At 39.2% G+C, this 20,227-nt stretch overlaps 1 long non-coding RNA gene across 1 annotated transcript in view; it reads right to left on the reverse strand.

Annotated features, from left to right (window-relative positions):
* Positions 1–20,227, reverse strand: part of LOC124795293 — a 41,878-nt gene that overhangs the window by 21,082 nt on the left and 569 nt on the right. The gene's annotated exons all lie outside the window — the stretch shown is intronic.

A 20,227-nucleotide genomic window follows, 5' to 3' on the forward strand; every position in this document is an offset into this window, starting at 1 on the left:
AGTCGTGCTTGGGTAGCTCAAATGGTAGAGCACTTGCCCGCGAAAGGCAAAGGTCCCGAATTTGAGTCTCGGTCTGGCACACACTTTTAATCTGCCAGGAAGTTTCATATCAGCACACACTCCGCTGCAGAGTGAAAATCTCATTCTGGAATGAATGAGTAGCTTATGAGATGAAAAGGTGAAGCCAGCAAAGCAATCATTAGCCTAAAAGACACGAAACATCCGAAATCCTTGGATAACACACAATGTATTAAATTTAGTTGATGAAAGGTGAAAATATAATAGCCCAGCTAATGAAACAGGCACAAGAGTATTTAGTCACACAGAAGGTGAAACTGAAAGAAGCGCAAATAGGTAAAGTAGGAATTGTTGAAGGAGAAACACAAAGATGAAGAATGTGAGGGTATGAAATTTTCCAGATTTTTGTAGCCAAAGCATGGAATTAAATAAATTTGTAGAGTGGAAGTGAATCTCGTACTAATTTTAAATGTAAATAAATGAGCATTATTAGTACAATTATATGCACTTTTGTTATCCTAAATTATTGTTCAGAATATAGTTTTAATTATTCAGCAAAAAGTTTTATTTTAGGACAATCCTGTTTTTTCTTCCAGTAATTTTCGGGTTTGCAACCAGATCCCGTCAACATTCTGCCACGATATTTCGGCCCAGAAACATATCATCTACGTAATGCCAAAAAACCATAGGCTTTACAACAGCAGATTCAAGAGCTTTCTCCTCAAAGTCTCCATAAAAAGATTGGCCACCACAGGGGACAAGGGGCTCCCCATGGAGACACCGGTTTTTTGGCATTACGTAGATGATTTTTCGTTGTATGGCCTCATGGCAGACAAGAACTGGAAAAATTCCTTTGTCATTTAAACTCTTTACACGAGAACATCAAGTTTACTATGGAGATTGAGAAAGATGGGACTTTGCCCTTTTTAGACGTGTTAGTACACCAGAAAAATGATGGGTCTTGGGGTCATTCGGTGTACAGAAAACCCACACATAAAAATCTGTATCTTCAGGTGTCCAGCTGCTATCAGCCTGCACAAACCAGCAGTGTTCTCAGTACTTTAATTCATCGGGCACATGTAATATTGGATGCTGATGGCCTTCACAAAAAATTAGTACATCTGTAGAATGTTTTTTAAAGAGAATGGCTGTACTTTGTGTGAAATATGGAAGGCCAAGCACAATTATAATAACTAGAAGCAATTCTCTGAGGAGACTAATGACTATAAATAATCTGCGTTCCTTCCATATGCCGGGAACGTATCTTCTAAAATAGGCAGATTGCTTAGGAAGAATAATATCAGTGTCATCTTCCGTCCACCAGCAAAGAGCAGGGTCTTAGTCAGAGCTGTTAAAGACAATTTACAATTGAGGAAGGCAGGTGTTTATAAAATTCCCTGTGAGTGTGGCTCAGAATATATAGGCCAGACAACATGAATGGTTCAGGAACGCTGTGTAGAACACAAAAGACACATCTGTCTGTGTCAACCCTTAAAATCAGCAGTAGCAGATCATTGCATTTCCATGGGACATTCAATGGAATACAATAGTACCAAAATTTTAGCACTGGCTTCCAGCTTCTGGGACTGTCTTGCTGACAATTTAATGAATCATGATCACAAAAATTGGAATCCAATAGGGGCAATATGAAGGATGCTACAGTTCTTGGAACTTTGTAAGTAGACTTTCATGGCATAGTTTGTGTCTATCTTCAAGTGTTTGCAAGTTCAGGTTTTTCAGCATTTCGTGGCACACACTCCAGGCTCAGACAAATCTGTCAACAACTGGGCAGCCCTTTTTTGTTAGTGTTGTATATCACTTGTTAGCCCTATTGTGTATGGGATCCATGCCAAATTCTAGGATAAGGAATGACAATTTTGTAAGCAATCTCTTCCATAGATTGATTATCTTCCCCTGTGAGCGTACCAATAAATCAATGTCTGCCACCTGCATTACATATGATTACATCTAAGACTCATTCCAATTCATACCACCTCAAACTGTTGCACACTCAGGTACCTGCACAAGTAGATTGAATCCAATTGTGAATCACTGATGTTTTAATCATAGGATAGTATGTTTATGACTTTTTTGATGTTAAATTAGAATTCACAGATATCTAATGATCAGTCAGTTGCAGCTTCAAGGGCAGCACATCATTGTTCTGCTCTGGCAACTGCCACCAGGAAATGTTATAAGAATCTCTGCCAAATGTCAGTGACCACAACTCTGGCTGTGCAACAGAAATGAATTAATGACTGTTACTGCAGGTCCAGTCAGTGTTCGTTAATTGACTATTGAAGATATAACTGTATTTGTAAATTTATCCAATAAAATTGTAATTGTTGAAATAAAAAAATTGAGAACAAGGTAGTGCAAACATTGCCATTATAAGTTTGGCAGAATAATTTTACTGTACACATTTAAATATTTTAAAAATTTCTACCAGGTGAGTCCAGAATGGAGTATATTAAACCTGGGATGGACCACTAATTTTTGTGTCAACAGGGTGTACCAACTACACAACAGTCCTCAGAAATAGGCAGACAGAAATGCAAGCAATGCTGTGCTTCTTAATAAGGTGCTGCAAGATAATGCTATGTAACTTCATCACCAAGAAAAGAAACAAGTTCAGCAACACAGAGTTATTACTGAATTACCACACTGAGGCAAAGAGCAATGGCGGGTCCGGTAAATGAGGACAAATGCACTCATATACACACAGCCACCGCATCATGGGTACAGACTTGGCTCAGTAAATAGAGAGGCTTTTGGAGCTCAAGAACACATTCTGTTGCATTGCCATTCTGTCCACATTGCTAGAACCAAAGAGAAAGACAGTTTATTGAGTTTCAGAGAAACCACAACAAGCTGATTAATGATGGCCAGCTGCTGACTTCAACACCAGGATGCAGGTGAATTGATGCATACCACAGCTGTGGTCTGTTGGTGCTGACTACTAGGTCATTGCTCATGAGAAGACTCAGGAGTGGCCATCCCTCCTCCACTACTGGATCATTGTGGATGGTCTGCAAGCTGTCATCTTCACACTGACCAGGCAAGGTGTGTCTGCATAGCCTCTTGGCCGACTCATTAGCATCTGCTGCAGTCTTGGTAAATCCTGGTGATCAATCAGGAACTAGTCTCCATGACAACTGACATCCTGGGTCACAGTCGGCAGTCTCCACCTGAGCAGACGATGGGCTGTATTCGAGAGTGCTGATGTGGGAGCTGTACTACATCACCGTGGAACAAATTGGCGGGCAGTTGCTGACACAGCATGCAGCCATGGCACTGATCAGCAGTGGAGATATTGCGACTCACTGACGAGGTGTCAGCACTTCTTCGCGACATGTGTGCTTATGCCCGGCCACCAACCGCAGCCCTAAAGACACTTATTGCCCTGTACACTCTGCACGATAAATAAATGTTATTACAGATATTTCTGTGTTGCTGACAGCTCCAGCCATGCGCTTGACCACTCACCTTCACTTTACACCCAACCTCCTGATCACAATGCACCCCTGGTCCATGGAGCACAACAGGAGTTTCAGAAGCATTAAAATGGGTCTCCAGTTTTTACACTATCGTGACAAGCAACAGGAATGTAATCAGCAGTGTATCGCCCTCATACATAAGCAACACCAGGAGTAACTACAGACACTACTGGCATTCCTAAAAAAGTGCCAATCAGCATTAAGTAATCCTTGTAAATTCTCTACCCACTCAAAAGTGTAACCACTATCATTCACATCATTTTTAGGGGATGAGGGGGATTGGGACACTTTTGAGAAATGGCCAGGCAGCATGTCAAGTGTACCAAGTACTAGGTTCACAAGCTCCAAAATCTCATTTTCTTGCTTTGTCTGCTCCCAAAATCTACAGCTCTTACATTTGCTGTCTCCACTCACTGATCAGATAGCTCTAACTTCTGATTCACTTGGAAACCTCTAGCACAGAAATTTTCATGCTCAAGCTCATGTTGTGGCTTTCCACTTTCAGTTCCTGTCCTGTCACAAGAAATCAAATCGATGTTATTGGACACGGTTCACTGATCTACATTGGTACTGTGGTTTTACATGTGATGGCTGTCAGAAATCTCAAGCAGATTCTCTTAATCAAAACATGACTGTTAGATTTACTACTGACTCAGAGATTTAGTGAGATGGCCTTAATCTTTCTATAATTTTGCTATCAGAAGTCCTCCAGATTGCTTCTGCTTTTGAAACAGCACACTTGGATGACTTACAGCTACAAGAGGCTCCCAACAACTGTGAAGTTCCTGCCATTAAACTGCCCTCATATGATGCAGCACAACCATGGACATGTGTTCCCAACCATCAACAGTTTTCTTCCCTTACAGCCAACAAGCATGACTGGGGAACACCCTTGACAGCTGACATGGTAATAGTTCCTGGGATTGTTTCTGGAACCACTATTAATTCCAGTACCTATACTGCACTGAAACATGTATACAATCTGGAAAAGAGGGTCACATGGCGGAAATTTGTAAAAACGAACGACAAGCCCACGATTCTGATGTGCCGGTGAATATTCATGCTATTCCAGCAAAGGCATGTTCACCACCAGATGTCCCCATGCATCTTTTTCTGAAACTTGAAGTTAATGAGCAACAGATATTGCAGAAGTCACTTAACAAGCCCGTTGCATATAACAAACAAGCCATTCTCATGTGCAGCATAATCACTACACAATTGATGTAATAACAGTTTCATTGCTCCTTGGACCTAGTGGTCATCAAGACAACCCCCTCCCCCCAACAATTATAAATATATTTGCACTAGATGTGTTTCACTCTTTGGTTTCTCTATCTCAGGTTCTGTCAGTTTCCTGTCTGACACCATTCTGTTTACAAATATTCAGGAGATCTTTCAAGAATATGAATCCCTTTACAAGCTTGGGTTCAGCTATGCTAATAATGTCCTAGCCAAAAACTCTCTCAAACCCACAACAGTTCCCAAAGTTTTTCGCACATCTGCAGTACAGTTTGCCTTCAAAACCTGCTCTTAAAGACAAACTTGACTGCCTTCAGATCTTTGGTGTATTTGAACTGTCACCACTAGCAGTTGGGCTGCACCCACCTCTGTGATTAGTAAACCTCTGGGTACGTTGTGCATCCACAGAAATTTCAAGGCCACCATTAATACTCAAGCCATCACCGACTAGTATCCTATTCTGAGGCTCAAGGATTATCATTCAAAATTAGCATCAGGATAATACTTTCCTAAAATTCAGCAGGCAGATGCTTATCTACAGCTTCTATTGGACCTGGACTCTCAACATCTTGTTGTTCTGAATACACCTTTTAGATCATACTGACATCACGTCATTTTTCAACATTATCTGGAATAACTAACATGTGAAATCCCATACTGAGCAAACTATTGGATGATACTGCCAATGCCTAAATTCAGCAGGAACATCTATAGATTTCACCTGCTTTTTCCTTCTCTGCAAACAGCAATCTTGCTCTGTAACCTACAAAAACATGTATTTTTTTCTAAGACCCACTGAATATCTGAGCCATGTCTTCAGCAAAGATGTTACGAGTACCTCTGCCTCGTGTCAGTGGCCACACTTTTAGGACCAGAAATAAATGCTGCTGCCCTGCCAAAAGCCTGCAGCTCAAATTGCTCCATGAATGTCCAGCAAGACTAAATTTAGAAGAACTATCAACAATTAAATGAATTTTCTCTACAACACCAACATGGTGGATATTTGGATTCATTGTGCATTTCAATTGTAGACTCTGGCTGTGCATTGAACATGAATCAGTGACCGGTACTGCAAGTCCAATCAAAAAATATGAAGTTAAGTGACTATGAGGGTCAGAACTGTGTAGGTGTCAGTTTCTTTAATAAAGATGTGGTTGTTGAAATACAACATGTGAAGGTCACAATTTTACATTTCTGAAAATTCAGAAAAGTTGCCAATCTCTGCACCACTTTGAAGTCTTATCAAGACCCAGCAGAATATTTGTGCAGCTCTTTTTGGATAGTACTTGACAATGCATAAGTTGGGTTGTTTTGGGGAAGGAGACCAGACAGCGAGGTCATCGGTCTTATCGGATTAAGGAAGGATAGGGAAGGAAGTCGGCCATGCCCTTTCAGAGGAACCATCCCGGCATTTGCCTGGAGTGATTTAGGGAAATCACGGAAAACCTAAATCAGGATGACCGGACGCGGGATTGAACCATCGTCCTCCCGAATGCGAGTCCAGTGTCCAACCACTGCGCCACCTCGCTCGGTAATGTATAAGTGTATTATTTGCTGAAAGTCTAAGGTTATTATTAAGCAAATGATTAATAAGCATTGGTGCAGTACTGAGTCAAATGCTTTTTGGAAATCAAGAGAAACTGCATCCATCTGACTCCTTTGATCCATGGCTTTTAGGATGCCACGTTTGAAATGGGATTTGTATGATCAATGTTACTGGAATGTAAGAGGTCCATACCTCATTACACTTGAATTCAGTATGTGCTCTAAGATTCTACAACAGATGGATGTCAATGGCATGGGACAGTAGTTTTGTGGATCATTTCTGCTACCTATCTTGTAGACAGGTGTCACCTGTGTGTTCTTCCAACTATTGGACAACTTTTTTGTTTGAGGGATCTGTAGTAGATTATGGTTCAAAAAGGGGGCTTATTCAGCGGCAAATTCTATACAGAATGTGGTCGGGATGTCCTGGTGCCTTTTCTATTCAGCAATTTTAGCTGTTTCATAATGTCACTGGCTACCTACATCCTTCATTTTTGCAATGGTGCAACAAATAACTGGGCAGTACACCTGGATCTTCCTTTGTAAAGAGGTTTTGTGAGATGTCTTTTGATAAAATTTTTCTACGGCAGTCTTTGAACACTTCACATATATCCCACTGCAACATAATACGACTTGCCATTTTTCACATATATAATCTGTTACTTGAAATGTAAGAAATAACATGTACATTCAGAAATTTAACAAGTGTAAATTAAACAAATAAAAGTGTGTATTTATCAGTTACGAAAATTAAACCAGAGGAAAGACTGGCATTATATGTACAGGCAAAAGTTATGGGAAATCATACTTTTCATGTCAGTCTTCCTTTCATGGGAGGTAAAAGAGGAGAAACATAAATGGAATGCAACAGATTCATACAAGTGGTGAGAGGGAAAATTCACACAGGACCTCGAATAAAGTGTTTTAACTGTAACAGATGTGAGTGAAAGCCATTAATATTATATGTGACTTGAAAGCTATTAATGCAACAAAATAACAGCTAAATAGCTCACACTGAGCAGGCAGAAACAACAAACTTAATAAAATGAAAGATATGAAAAAAGTTACTTTAAGTGTAATGTTGGGTGCTCACAGAGATTTAGCACCGATACTATTAGACAAGCACTACATTCTGTGGGCAGAACGCTTACCATATAAAATAGTATGGGTGCTGGTCTTTTGGGAAGAGGAGTTCGATCTGATTGGACTTTCGCACTGACTGGTGGTGTGCAGAGGTTACTCAAGAAGGTTTTGAGTACCATACAGCATTTTAACTCTTTTAGCACTTTAGCCATCTTGAATATCCGGGTGCTTTGATAATAGATGGGACAAAACTGGGAAGAGATGGTGACTGTCATTCATCCTTGAAAAGTAAGTGCATATATGAGCCTGAAATTGGGACTCACTCATGGTAACACTTCCATGAGACAAATGTGTCATAGTATCTGCTGATACGGAAGACATTTGTACAGCCAACGGGAAATGTGATAGAGCCTCCATAACTATAAAACACATGTGATGTAGGCAGATTGCACTGAATTATTTGTGGACACAACCCAGGAAACCTGTTTAGGTGATAACCATTCATGTTGCCATCCATGTTTATGGCTGATTACATTAGACTTACTTCTTGTTCCAATAAATCATTGATCCCAAAGTGGTCTATATCAGCCCCCAGGGGTTGACTTCAACCTGCAAAGGTTCCACAGCAGCAAGAAAAGAAATTGTGGTTGCCACTTCGGCATGTCACAACCAAAATTCCGAATTCTTCTTACAGAGCTGAAGCTAGATAGTGTGTATGTAACTGTTCATCTCATCAGGTAAGAGACAGGGTGGAGTAACTCTTTACTTTCACACTCCTGCTTGCATTAATTTGCGACACAGCACAACAATCACTTCGCAGACATTACATACACAGAGTTATGCATTACACTGCTGAGGTCAGCAGCAGCCAGACATAAAATGAGCAGCCTGAAGTTGACCAACTACTGATCCAAAACGAGAGAGCGCCCATTTATCACTTTGTGAGCAGACTATAGTTAAGAGCTACAAAAGTTACAGTGAATCAATGCCATGTTGTTTGGGGCTGCCAGAGAATAATAAGTAAATTATTTTTCATCTTTTTGTAGATCCTTCAATTGTGTAGAGGGTTGCTTTTGATTGCTGTGTCTTAGTGTATTTACCTAATTAGCTTAATTTTTGTCCATAGATAACGGATGCTAAACATAGCAGAATTTAAAAATAAATGAAGACAGTACAATGTAGATTATTTTAAGTTTGGCTTCATTGCATCGTTACTGAACAAATGATTACTGATGTGCCTTTTATGCAAACAAGTGCTAAGCAATGACACTACGAAACCATCCAAACTGGAGGATCATCTGGGAATGTATCACCCTGATAAAACAGCTACAGTTTTGAAACGCTTTCAAATACTAAAAGAAAGACTTAGAGAAAAACTTAGAAGAGACCCACAGTGGAAAGTATGTTCGCTTCAATGGCAGAGATGATGAGGGTTTTGGTCTCTTACGATGTGTGTCTACCTGTGGCAAAATCTGGAAAACTGCACACTATCGGGGAACACTTAATTTTGCCAGCTACTGAAGAGGTTTTAAAACTGTTCTACACAAATTGTCTACGATACACTCAAAAGAATTTTTTTCAACAACAACACTTCAAAGATGGATTGATGAAATGAGTTATGATTTTGAAAATATCTTGTGTAATTATCTGCAAATGAGCCATTTCTCCATACAACTGAATGAGTCAGCTTCAGCTCGTAATGAAGCATTGTTATTGACATATGTTCATTTTGTTATGAACAAAGAAAGCTGCATGAGTACTGTGACAGCAGACACTAAAGGTGAATCAGTATTTAATATTTTGAAAGATTATACATGGAAAAAGCAATTCCTGTATCAAATATAATATCAGCAGCAGCAAGTGGAGCACCTGCATTGTTTGGGCACAATTATGGATTTATAAGACATTTAAAACAAAATGCGCCCAGGGTGTTTGCAGTACTTCGTGTTATCCATCAATGACATTTCGCTGCTAAAAATTTGAGTGGTAGATTGCAATAATCTCTTCCATCTGTCATTGGCACAGTTAATTTGAAACAATGTGTTGAATTCTACCTTATTTGCACAATTACGTGAACAAAATGATGAAAACTATGATTGGTTACTCTGTCACACTGAAGTATACTGGATGTCAAAAGGCTTATGCTTGACATGCTTTTTCTGACTTTTTGAGAATGTTTTCGTTTTGGGACGCTAAAGATCCAGTTTTAATTGAGTGGAAACCAAATATTGCTTCTTTACTAGATTCTTTTACTGTAGTTAATTAACTTATAGCTACACTGGTGACAGTCTACTCTCAATAAAAACAATGTCCATCATTTCAGCTTCCTTTGCCAGAATTAAACTAATGGAGCAAAACTACTGATGGTGTGAATTTTCTCATTTGACAATTTGTCATAAACTGCCAGGATGATGATGTTTAAATCTATGTTCAACATTTAAATGTCCTTCACAGACTCTGAAACTAGGTTTGAGGACGTCCTGACTATGGAAGTACCACAGTGGATTATCAATCATAGCAGTGGCATTGAAAAAAGGGTTATCTATGACATAAAGAACTTCCTGGGATAAGCACTAATGAAGAACAGTTTAGGAAGACCATCAGCAATTCTGGCTTGAGAGAGGCTTATCTGTTACTTTTCCGAAGAAAAACAAATATGCTAATGTACTTTCCACAGACCCAAAGTGAAATGGTCCTCATGTATACAGAATAAGTTAAGAAATCTTAAACATATTTTTACTTAACCCTTTATTTGGCAAATATAAAAATTGTAGAGAAAAAAGGGATGTCTATAACACAAAGAACTTCCTGGGATAAGCACTAATGAATCGTTATTCTGTGTCTATATAATGAGGATAAACAAGGAAATATTTAATGTTTATTCTTGTCTTTCTGTCATGTTCTACACCCACGAGGGTCTCTTCACTATGGAACTATAGCAGAGGTTATCAAACTTTTTTGTCTCTTAGACTGTTTGCCTATTTTTTGTGGTTTGGTAGACCCCTGCCTTTAAAGTAATAATTTTTTAGAAATTCATTAGAATCAAACCTGTTTTTTGCAGTTGATACAGTGCTGTTCACTTTGATAGGTATAACTGTGGAAGAGTAGAGTGAAAAACATATTTATTAATTTAAAGGACACAAAACACAAATCTAGTAAAATTAACACATAAATGCTTTTAAGAGGAGGTATGAACCCGATGCTTTGTTAGGAATCTGGCATTTGTGCAGAATGGCTTGAGAGACGGGCACACAAAATCTGCAGTGACAGCCAACAGTCTTGATTCCAGAGTGGCAAGTACAGCATCCGACGTTGTACTGAGGCTGCTAAGGGATCAACAATATTCCCACCTGAAGAAAACACTGATCAACCACCTGTGCAAGGTGGTGGAACAATGACTACAGCAAGTGATACATGGCAAACAGATGGGAATACTGGCATCACTTACAAGGAATTGTAAGCAAAGAAGGACTGTCAGACGTGATATTGTGGCAGGTATGGGCGGGTATGAAGGGACACACATCACTTTGTTATTTGCAGCAGCAGATAGAGTGTATGCAGCACTGGACCTAGCAATCAGATTGAGTGTGACAAAAGCGACCAGGGAGCCAGCACCCAAGGGATTGCAGCATTCTGGAAAAAACATCACACAGACATTATTAAGCAATTAAATAGTCTGAAAGGGCAAGTAGATGCTCTGCAACAGGAGGTAGTGATGTTGGTGCAGGATAAGAAGATTACTCCCAAGAAACACTAAGAACAGAGAAAAATCATTTCAACAAAGGCAACAAGAACAAGTTTGACGGCAGCACCGACATTTTGGCTAGTAAGCCACAAGATGTAAGTTTCCATGTACTTACCCAAATGGAGTCAGCCAGCAGTAGGCATGACAAGTCACAGGAGCAAACAGAAGTGCCACAACAAGAGAGTCGCAGACACTGTAGCCACCAGGCAAGGGAGTAATCAATCCAAACTGTTAACACTGTCATGTAGGTTGTATGTGAGGGATTATGCAACAGGTTGTGGCTTTCTAGTTATCACTGGGTCAGACGTTAGCACACAGGCAGCCACTTATGAAAAAGAGAGCAATGACAGCTATTCTCAGGCACCTCATGGCAAGCAACAATTCATCGAGAGAGAGAGAGAGAGAGAGAGAGAGAGAGAGAGAGAGAGAGAGGGAGAGTGGGATCTTGGGTTTAGTAAAAAATGACAGTGGGAGTTTGTGCTTGCGAATGTGACGGGACCAATATTAGGCACAGATTTCATCATCCACCAGCGGCTTGAGGCAGACCTCAGTGCAGAGCAAATTAAGAGGGAAGAAGACATCATGACAGATTCATTAGGATGAACAGTTGTTGAGCATAATGGGCCCAAGTGAAGACTGAAATACATACAAAGAAGAACAAAGCAGTGAGAGTTGAGTTAAGAATTCAATTCATAACACTGTCCAGCACATTAAGACTGTATCTGGTCAATTGGTACCGTAGCGGCCTAGAAGGTTAGTGTCTGGCTGTTTTGCCACAGCGAAGGCAGAATTCAAGAGTATGTGCATGCTAGGGTTGTACACAGGTAAATAGCCTGTGGGTGTCAGAAGGGATGGCTCCAGGAGGCCCTGCAGAGAGCAATAAAAACTGAATGCATGTACAATTCCAGACTGGTATCTAGTGCTTAATATGAGGACTTTCACCAATGTGCTAGTGAGGACCATGATTTTCAGCATCATAGATTGCAAAAAAGCTTATAACCGAACATCTGTGGAAGAAAAAAATGTGCTGAAGATTGCTGTAACAACTTCATTCAGTTTATCTGAACATTTACGAATGTCGTTCAGACTAAAAACATTGCACAGACATTGCAATTTTCACAGATGATATCCTATGGGGGCTACTCTGCTGTTTTGCCTATCTTGAAGATATTTTGGTAGTAATTTGTTGGTAAATGAGTAACATCTCTAAATGGTATTTGACCAGATCAGCAAATATGGCACAGCTGTCAACAAGGCAAAATGTAATCTGCAACAGAAACAAGCAACATTTCTAGGCCACTCACAGTGTCAGTGGCCAGCATTTGTCGTATGAAAGACAAGGTCAGTGTCATAAAGGACATAGCTCACCCAATGAATTATCATCAGTTAAAAAGGTTCCTAGGAGTCATAAACTCCTATTGCCAACAGCTACCAGGAGCAGCCAAGGTGCAAGCACCTCTGGTGGTACCACTGGCAAGTAAAGATATCTCACAACAATGGCTGCTGCCATGGACGGCAGAGATGCAACAGTCTTTTGACCAGATTAAAGCCAGCTTAGAAAAAACAGTTCTTTTAACTAGGTGCTGCTATCAGTGGTGGTAAATGCAAGTCAACAGGCAACTGGAGCTGCACTAACATCAGTTGGTGCAAAACCAATGGCAGCTGTTAGAGTTTCTCTTGCACAAGTTCACAGAAGCAGAGGTCAAATGGAGTGCTTATGACCACGGGCTGCTAGCCATTTATTATTATTATCGTTAATTCCCCATTAAGGAGAGCGTTAAAACACAATCAATATTCACAATGACAATATGGTACATAAATTGGTACATTTCAAATTCATGGCACTTTTTTTCTGTCTCTTTCTTTTCTCTTCCCAAAAACCTTTCATAAATTCACTGTGTTTCTTCTTCCTCTCTTCTGTCCACTTCTTTCCTGGTTTCTTCTCTTTTGGTGTATCTTCGAATTTCTGTTTGTTGATTTTTTCTCTGTATTTTCCTCTGTTTGATATTTCTTCTGTGGAGATGTTTAGATTTTTGAGGTCTTCCATAGTTTCCTTTACCCAGTTAGTTTTCATCTTATTCGTCACCACTATGTTAAAAATCTTCTTGGTCAGCCTATTTTCATTCATCCTATGAATGTGCCCATAGAATTTTGCCCTTCTTTTTCTGATATTGTCTGTAATTGTCTCTGCCTGTTTGTACAATTCCTTTGTTGGTCTCTTTATCCAGATCCCCTGTCTCTGAACTGGCCCATAGATCTTTCTCAGAATTTTCCTCTCTTGCTTTTCCATTTCCTTGATTTTAGTTCTTCCTCTGATTACTGTTGTTTCTGAGGCATACAAGGCCTCAGGTAAGACTACTGTTTTGTAATGTCTTAATTTGGCATTGACAGAAATATTTCTTTTATTGTAATGGTTCCATGTAAGTCTGTATGCTTTTTGTAGTTTTGTAACCCTTTCTTCATTGGCTGTTGAATTCAGTCCTGTTTTCTGTGTAATCTCTCCCAGGTATTTGAAACTTTCTACTTGTGTTATCTTTCTGTACTTTGTTATCAATGGGCTTCTGTCTGTAGATTTTGTGTCCATGTACTGGGTTTTTCCATATGATATTTGTAGTCCTGTTCTGGCTGCGATTTCATGCAATATCTCTAGGGCTTCTCTGGCTTCTTTTCTGTCATTTGTAATGATGGCTATATCGTCGGCAAAGGCCAGACATTTTATGTTGACGGTTCTATTTTTCTCTCTCCCCATCTTTACCCCATTAACTCCTTTGTCCCACGTCCTGATTATTTTCTCTAAAACAGCGTTAAATAAAATGGGTGACAGGCCGTCTCCCTGTCTCACTCCTGTCTTGATTTCGAAAGATTCTGAGATCTCGCCCATGAACTTTACTTTTGACTTTGTATTTGTTAATGTTTCCTGAATTAGTTTCGTGGTCTTATTGTCTACCTTCATTTCTTCTAGTGTATTAAAAAGTGTTTCTCTGTCTATGGAATCGTAAGCCTTCTTGAAATCAACAAATGTTACTGTGGTGTTTCTGGACTTTCTCGTTGTTAATAATGTTCTCAGACACCAGATCTGCTCACTGCATGATCTTCCCTTCCTGAACCCTCCTTGGTATTCTCCGATCTGTGGATCTGTCTGAGGTTCTAGGCGATTTAACAGAGCTTTTGATAGAATTTTGTATGTCACCGGCAGTAACGAAATTCCTCTATAGTTATTAGGATCTGTTTTGTCTCCTTTCTTATGGAGGGGGTGTATTAGGGCTGACTTCCATTCTTCTGGTATCTTTTCTGTTTCCCAGATGTTTTTGATCATACTATGAATTTTGGGTGTAATGTTTTCATGGTCTAATTTCCAGATTTCTGCAATCAGTCCATCTTCTCCTGGTGCTCTATTATTTTTCAAGGATTTTATTATTTTCACGATTTCTTCATATGTTGGGGGTTCGGAGTCCCGGTTGGGTTCTGGTTTTGTAAACTGTAATCTCTGTTTTGGTTTATCACAGTTAAGCTAGCCATTTATGAAAGGATAAACATTTTCAATCATGTGTGGAAGCAAAACCATATATTATGTATATAGCTCATGCATCAATAACTTTTGCTTTTAATAAAACCAAAGACAGCTGCTACCCAAGGCAATTCTGATAGCTGGCATTCATCAGCCAATTTCCAATAGATCTGAGGCACATTAGAGGAGTCGAGAACATAGAGGCCAATTTTTACATCCATGCCGAGGCAGGATTTGAACCTGCAACCGTAGCGGTTGCTCGGTTCCCGACTGTAGTGCCTAGAACCGCTCGGCCACTCTGACCGGCGACTAATGGATTCATAAAGCCCAGCACCAAGGACAGCTGCAGGTAGGTGAGGGATTGCAAGTCATGCCAGCAATGCAAGATGGGAAGACATGCACATAAACAGGTCAGATAGTTTCCAAAGACAACAGACTGGTTCTCACATTTACATTTAAATACTGTAAGATCACTGACCCCTCTGAGGGGTATCACTATTTAATGACTGCCATCAATAGGCATACTCAATGGGTCAAAATTTCACCAGTCACACATATATCAGTGGTAATGGCAAAGTGGCTCTTTTTATCAACATGAATAGTGCGCTCTGGCTGCCCGTCACAAGTCACCATGGGTAAAAGATGGCAGTTTGACTCAACCCTGTTCCAGGAGCTATCCAGTCTGTGCAGATTTCAGCATGATCGTACCATCATTTAACATCCATCGAATAACACGATGATGGAGCAGTGGCACTGAACATTAAAGGCCACACTCATGTACCATACAAACAATTTATCTCCACGCTGCAGCTGGTTTTGATGGACCTCCAAACCACATGCAAACCAGACACTGTAGATTCCACAGAGAAGAAGCTATATTTAGAGGCTTTACATCTTCCATAAAGTTTTTTCCAGACGGCCTGGACCGGAAGACACAAATTTACACACTTGCTTCAACAAGGACAGAACCAAATTGTGGAGCTGTACCCTACTCCAGCATCACAGTACAGCAATAACAATATTTTCATCCACAATGATTTGCGAACATGCTCATGCTATGAACAAATGCAGTACAATGCCTTCTGCAACCATCATACATCAGGCCGTACAAAGTGTTATAATGAGATGAGCATACCTTATGCATGCAATGTAACAGCAACCAGCAGAAGGTGTCAATCGAACAAATGAAACCAGCTTACATTCTCACATCAGATGCTGAGGCAGTTCAAGAGGGACAGAACTGGCATCTGCTACACCTGTACAGTTATTTCTTTATCTCCTTTCTTAAATGAAGACTTAACTTCAGATATTTCAGCCACTCACGAAATGTTACACTGATAAATGACTGATTACAAAGATAACTTAATATGGCATTAAACTCAATGCACACTCTTTAATTAGTTTATTTTGTTAATATTTTGCCATAATCACAAGACTTTTTGATTTTAAAGACTTTTTATGGAGGATACTTCTACTGTGAGGATCATATTCCTCCATCCCTAGATCCCATATTTTCTTTATTATGTTATCTGATATGGTTATCTTTTTCTCATAATGCCTTTTCTTTGATGTCCATATTAATTTACTTACGTTAATATTTTGCAGTATGTCTTGTAATGAGCTGTGGCATCAACATCAGAGCTGTTTCTGAGAGAGCTGGACACCAAACATATCTTCATCCAAATTGTTTGGCACAAGGCGTGCTACAATGTCCCATGCTGATGAAGGCCAAAACCTCAGATCAAGTTGTTGTTAGGTTGCAACCTGATCTTTGCTGCTAGAAATGAGGAAAACACCTAGACAGCCTTTTACTGATGGGTCAGACAGAATAAGTTCTTGTGGTGTGGTTTCTGTAGGCAGCAACTGAGGCCGCCCCTCTGTCATAGAGCAAAGACAGGGTATAGTCATTTGTTGGTGGATCTGTGATATGCACAGCATTCAATTCAGACTGATGAGAACTGCAAGGAGCTGATGTTCTAACTGGCAAGAGACTTTCAACAAGATATCACAACTGTCATGAGGTACAATTAGGAGACAGGAACAGGCACCAGTACTGGCATGGAGGAACATAGTTTTAAAATGAATATGGTAATTTCAACTACTGAAAAGCAATGCCCAACGTTTTTACCATAGTGAAGCACAGATTTATTAAAATTCTTGACCACAGTTTCAGTATATCTAAACATACCTTCATCAGAAGTAAAATGTTTATCCTGCAACTTTTTTGTCTGTCATCATTTACCGAGAAGAATTTCAACAGCTGCTGTTTCAGCCATGTTTAAAATCTTGAAATACGTACTTGCCCAGGTTTCAAAAGCTCTTTCGAAATACATGGACATCTCATTTAAAATCCTGAAAACAGGTGTATTTTACTTCTGATGAAGGTATATTTAGATATACCGAAACCATGGTCAAGAATTTTAATAAATCTTTATCCTACAACTGTTTCGGCTGTCATCATTTACCATGATGAAAATACTATATTCTTATTTCTCTGTGAGGTTTGGATGGATTACACAAAAGGTTTCAAAAGCTAGGCATATTTTTTATTTCACTAATCCAATTCAATTCAATTCAATTTTTATTATCACATAACATGCCTTATACAATCAAATATTGTGACATAGGTGACTTGTCAGTTTTACACTATGTATAATAATACTAAAAATAGACAATAAACTTATAATATAATATAACATCTTCAAAGAGGTATTTTAATTACAATTATAATGCATTGTTGCCATTCACAAAATCTTCTACACTATAGTAACACTTATCTTTCAGATATTTTTCCAGGTCTCTTTTGGTACCTTTTACATTTGGGTCATCCATATCTTTCCATATTTTATTTACAAATTTCATGCCTATATAGTATGGGGTTTTTTCATATGATTTTAAACGGTGGGTAGGTAACATGTAGCTCATTCTATATCTAGTATCATATTGATGCAAGAAGAAGTTACCTTCAAAAAGTTGTGGGTTTCTTTTCGTGAAAGTGAGAGTTTCATAGATGTATATGCTTGGAACGCTCATTAGATCTAGTTTTACAAATAAAGGTTTACAATGTTGCTTTGGTTTTGGCCCCACCATTACTCGGATGATTCTTTTTTGTAGTCTAAAAGCTCTAAGTAAATTTGTTTTTTCAGACCCCCATAAAATTATACTATGCCTAATGACTGAAAAAAAATGCATTATATACAGTTTTTCTTACAGCTAAGTCAGTAATACTATACAAGATATTCATAATATACAGGGTGTTACAAAAAGGTACGGCCAAACTTTCAGGAAACATTCCTCACACACAAAGAAAGAAAATATGATATGTGGACATGTGTCCGGAAACGCTTACTTTCCATGTTAGAGCTCATTTTATTACTTCTCTTCAAATCACATTCATCATGGAATGGAAACACACAGCAACATAACGTACCAGCATGTTGTTACAGGAAATGTTCAAAATGTCCTCCGTTAGTGAGGATACATGCATTCACCCTCCGTCGCATGGAATCCCTGATGCAGCCCTGGAGAATGGCGTATTGTATCACAGCTGTCCACAATACGAGCACAAAGAGTCTCTACATTTGGTACCGGGGTTGCGTAGACAAGAGCTTTCAAATGCCCACATAAATGAAAGTCAAGAGGGTTGAGGTCATGAGAGCGTGGAGGACATGGAATTGGTCCGCCTCTACCAATCCATCGGTCACCGAATCTGTTGTTGAGAAGCGTACGAACACTTTGATTGAAATGTGCAGGAGCTCCATCATGCATGAACCACATGTTGTGTCGTACTTGTAAAGGCATATGTTCTAGCAGCACAGGTAGAGTATCCCGTATGAAATCATGATAACATGCTCCATTGAGCGTAGGTGGACGAAACTAAAATGAGCTCTAACATGGAAATTAAGCGTTTCCGGACACATGTCCACATAACATCTTTTCTTTATTTGTGTGTGATGAATGTTTCCTGAAAGTTTGGCCGTACCTTTTTGTAACACCCTGTATACAAGGCTATTCAGACGACCCAGTATGTTGTCCACATGGTGACTCCATAACAGGTTTTTATTGACTAATACGCCAAGGAATTTGACATAGTCTGCAGTCTAATTTTTTGTTCATAGGCTATACCTTATTTCACTTATAGACTGTGCAGATTGTTTTGTGGTGAAATGAACAATATCTGTTTTTGTAAAATTTAATGTCAAGTTATTGTTTTTGAGCCATGCCTCCACTTCCCCAAGTGTTTGTTCAATATGACGAATTAGGTCTATCTCATTTTTACAACAGACTACAGTTGTTGAGTCATCTGCATGGAGGATAGTATCAGGCTGGACCTGACATGGCATATCATTAATATAATACAGAAAAAGTAGTGGCCGTAATATTGAACCTTGTGGAACACCTAATTGAGTGTGTTTCCAGCCTGAGAGAAATTTCTTGCTGTTGATGTTAATAAGTACTCTTTGCTTTCTGTTTGCCAAGTATGATGACATCCAGCTAAGAGATTTGCCTTGAAAACCATAGTGTGCCAATTTTTGGAGAAGCAGGTCATGATTTACAGTGTCGAAGGCTTTGGACAGGTCACAAAAGATGCCTGGCACACACATTCTATCATCAAGACATCTGCTGACTTTTGTGACTAATTCATTAATTGCATGGATTGTGCTGCGGCCTTTTCTGAAACCATATTGATTGCCTAAGATAATGCTGTTAGATGAATTGTGATTTTCGATCTGATCACATGCAGCTCTTTCAAGCATTTTTGAGAAAATTGGTAACAGTGAGATTGGCGCCTATAGTTGCCCAATTCATCTTGTTGGCTTTTTTTATGTATGGGCCGAACTTCTGCATATTTTAATCGATCTGGGAAACATCCATCATCAAAGGATTGGTTGATTATGAAAGAGAGTGGATATGCAATACTGTGACGGACTATTTTTATTATTTCCGTGGGGACATCATCCCACTCTGCAGATTTTGAATTTTTTTAAGGACATTATGATTTTGATGACATCTGAGATGGAAGCATGAGAAAACTTAAAACATAGGCAATTGGGCTTTGTTTTTGGTGGTGAACAGTCACCCAATTTGCTACAGTTTATGAAAAAAGTCATTGAATGATTCACAAATGGCACTGGGTTCTGTAACAGCTGTACCATTTATCACTATTTTAGAAGGGCATATTCTCTCTGTCTCACTGCCAACTTCGCTTCTTATAACAGACTAAACAGCTTTTGATTTGTTTTTTGCATTTGAAATGAAGTTATTATTCGCAGTACGTTTTGATAGTTTAACTATTTTGTCGAATGTTTTTTTGTGTGTGCTTACATACTACTTAAGAAATTGTGGGCTTCTATTTACTTTTGCCTCCATATGCAGTTTCCTCTTAGTAGCGCTAGACACTCTAATTCCTTTTGTTACCCAGGTTCTACTTTTTTGGGACTTGGTCCTCACTGTTACAAAAGGGAAGCATTCATTGGATATACCAAAGAGTTCAGTTAAAAAGATATTGTAATTGTCACTTGTGGAAGTGTGTTTGCTGACTGTCCACTTGGCTTGGCTTAGTTTTTTGCAAAATACTTCCACATTTTCTTG

Source organism: Schistocerca piceifrons, chromosome 4 (assembly GCF_021461385.2).
Source record: "Schistocerca piceifrons isolate TAMUIC-IGC-003096 chromosome 4, iqSchPice1.1, whole genome shotgun sequence".
Taxonomy (NCBI): Eukaryota; Metazoa; Arthropoda; class Insecta; order Orthoptera; family Acrididae; genus Schistocerca; species Schistocerca piceifrons.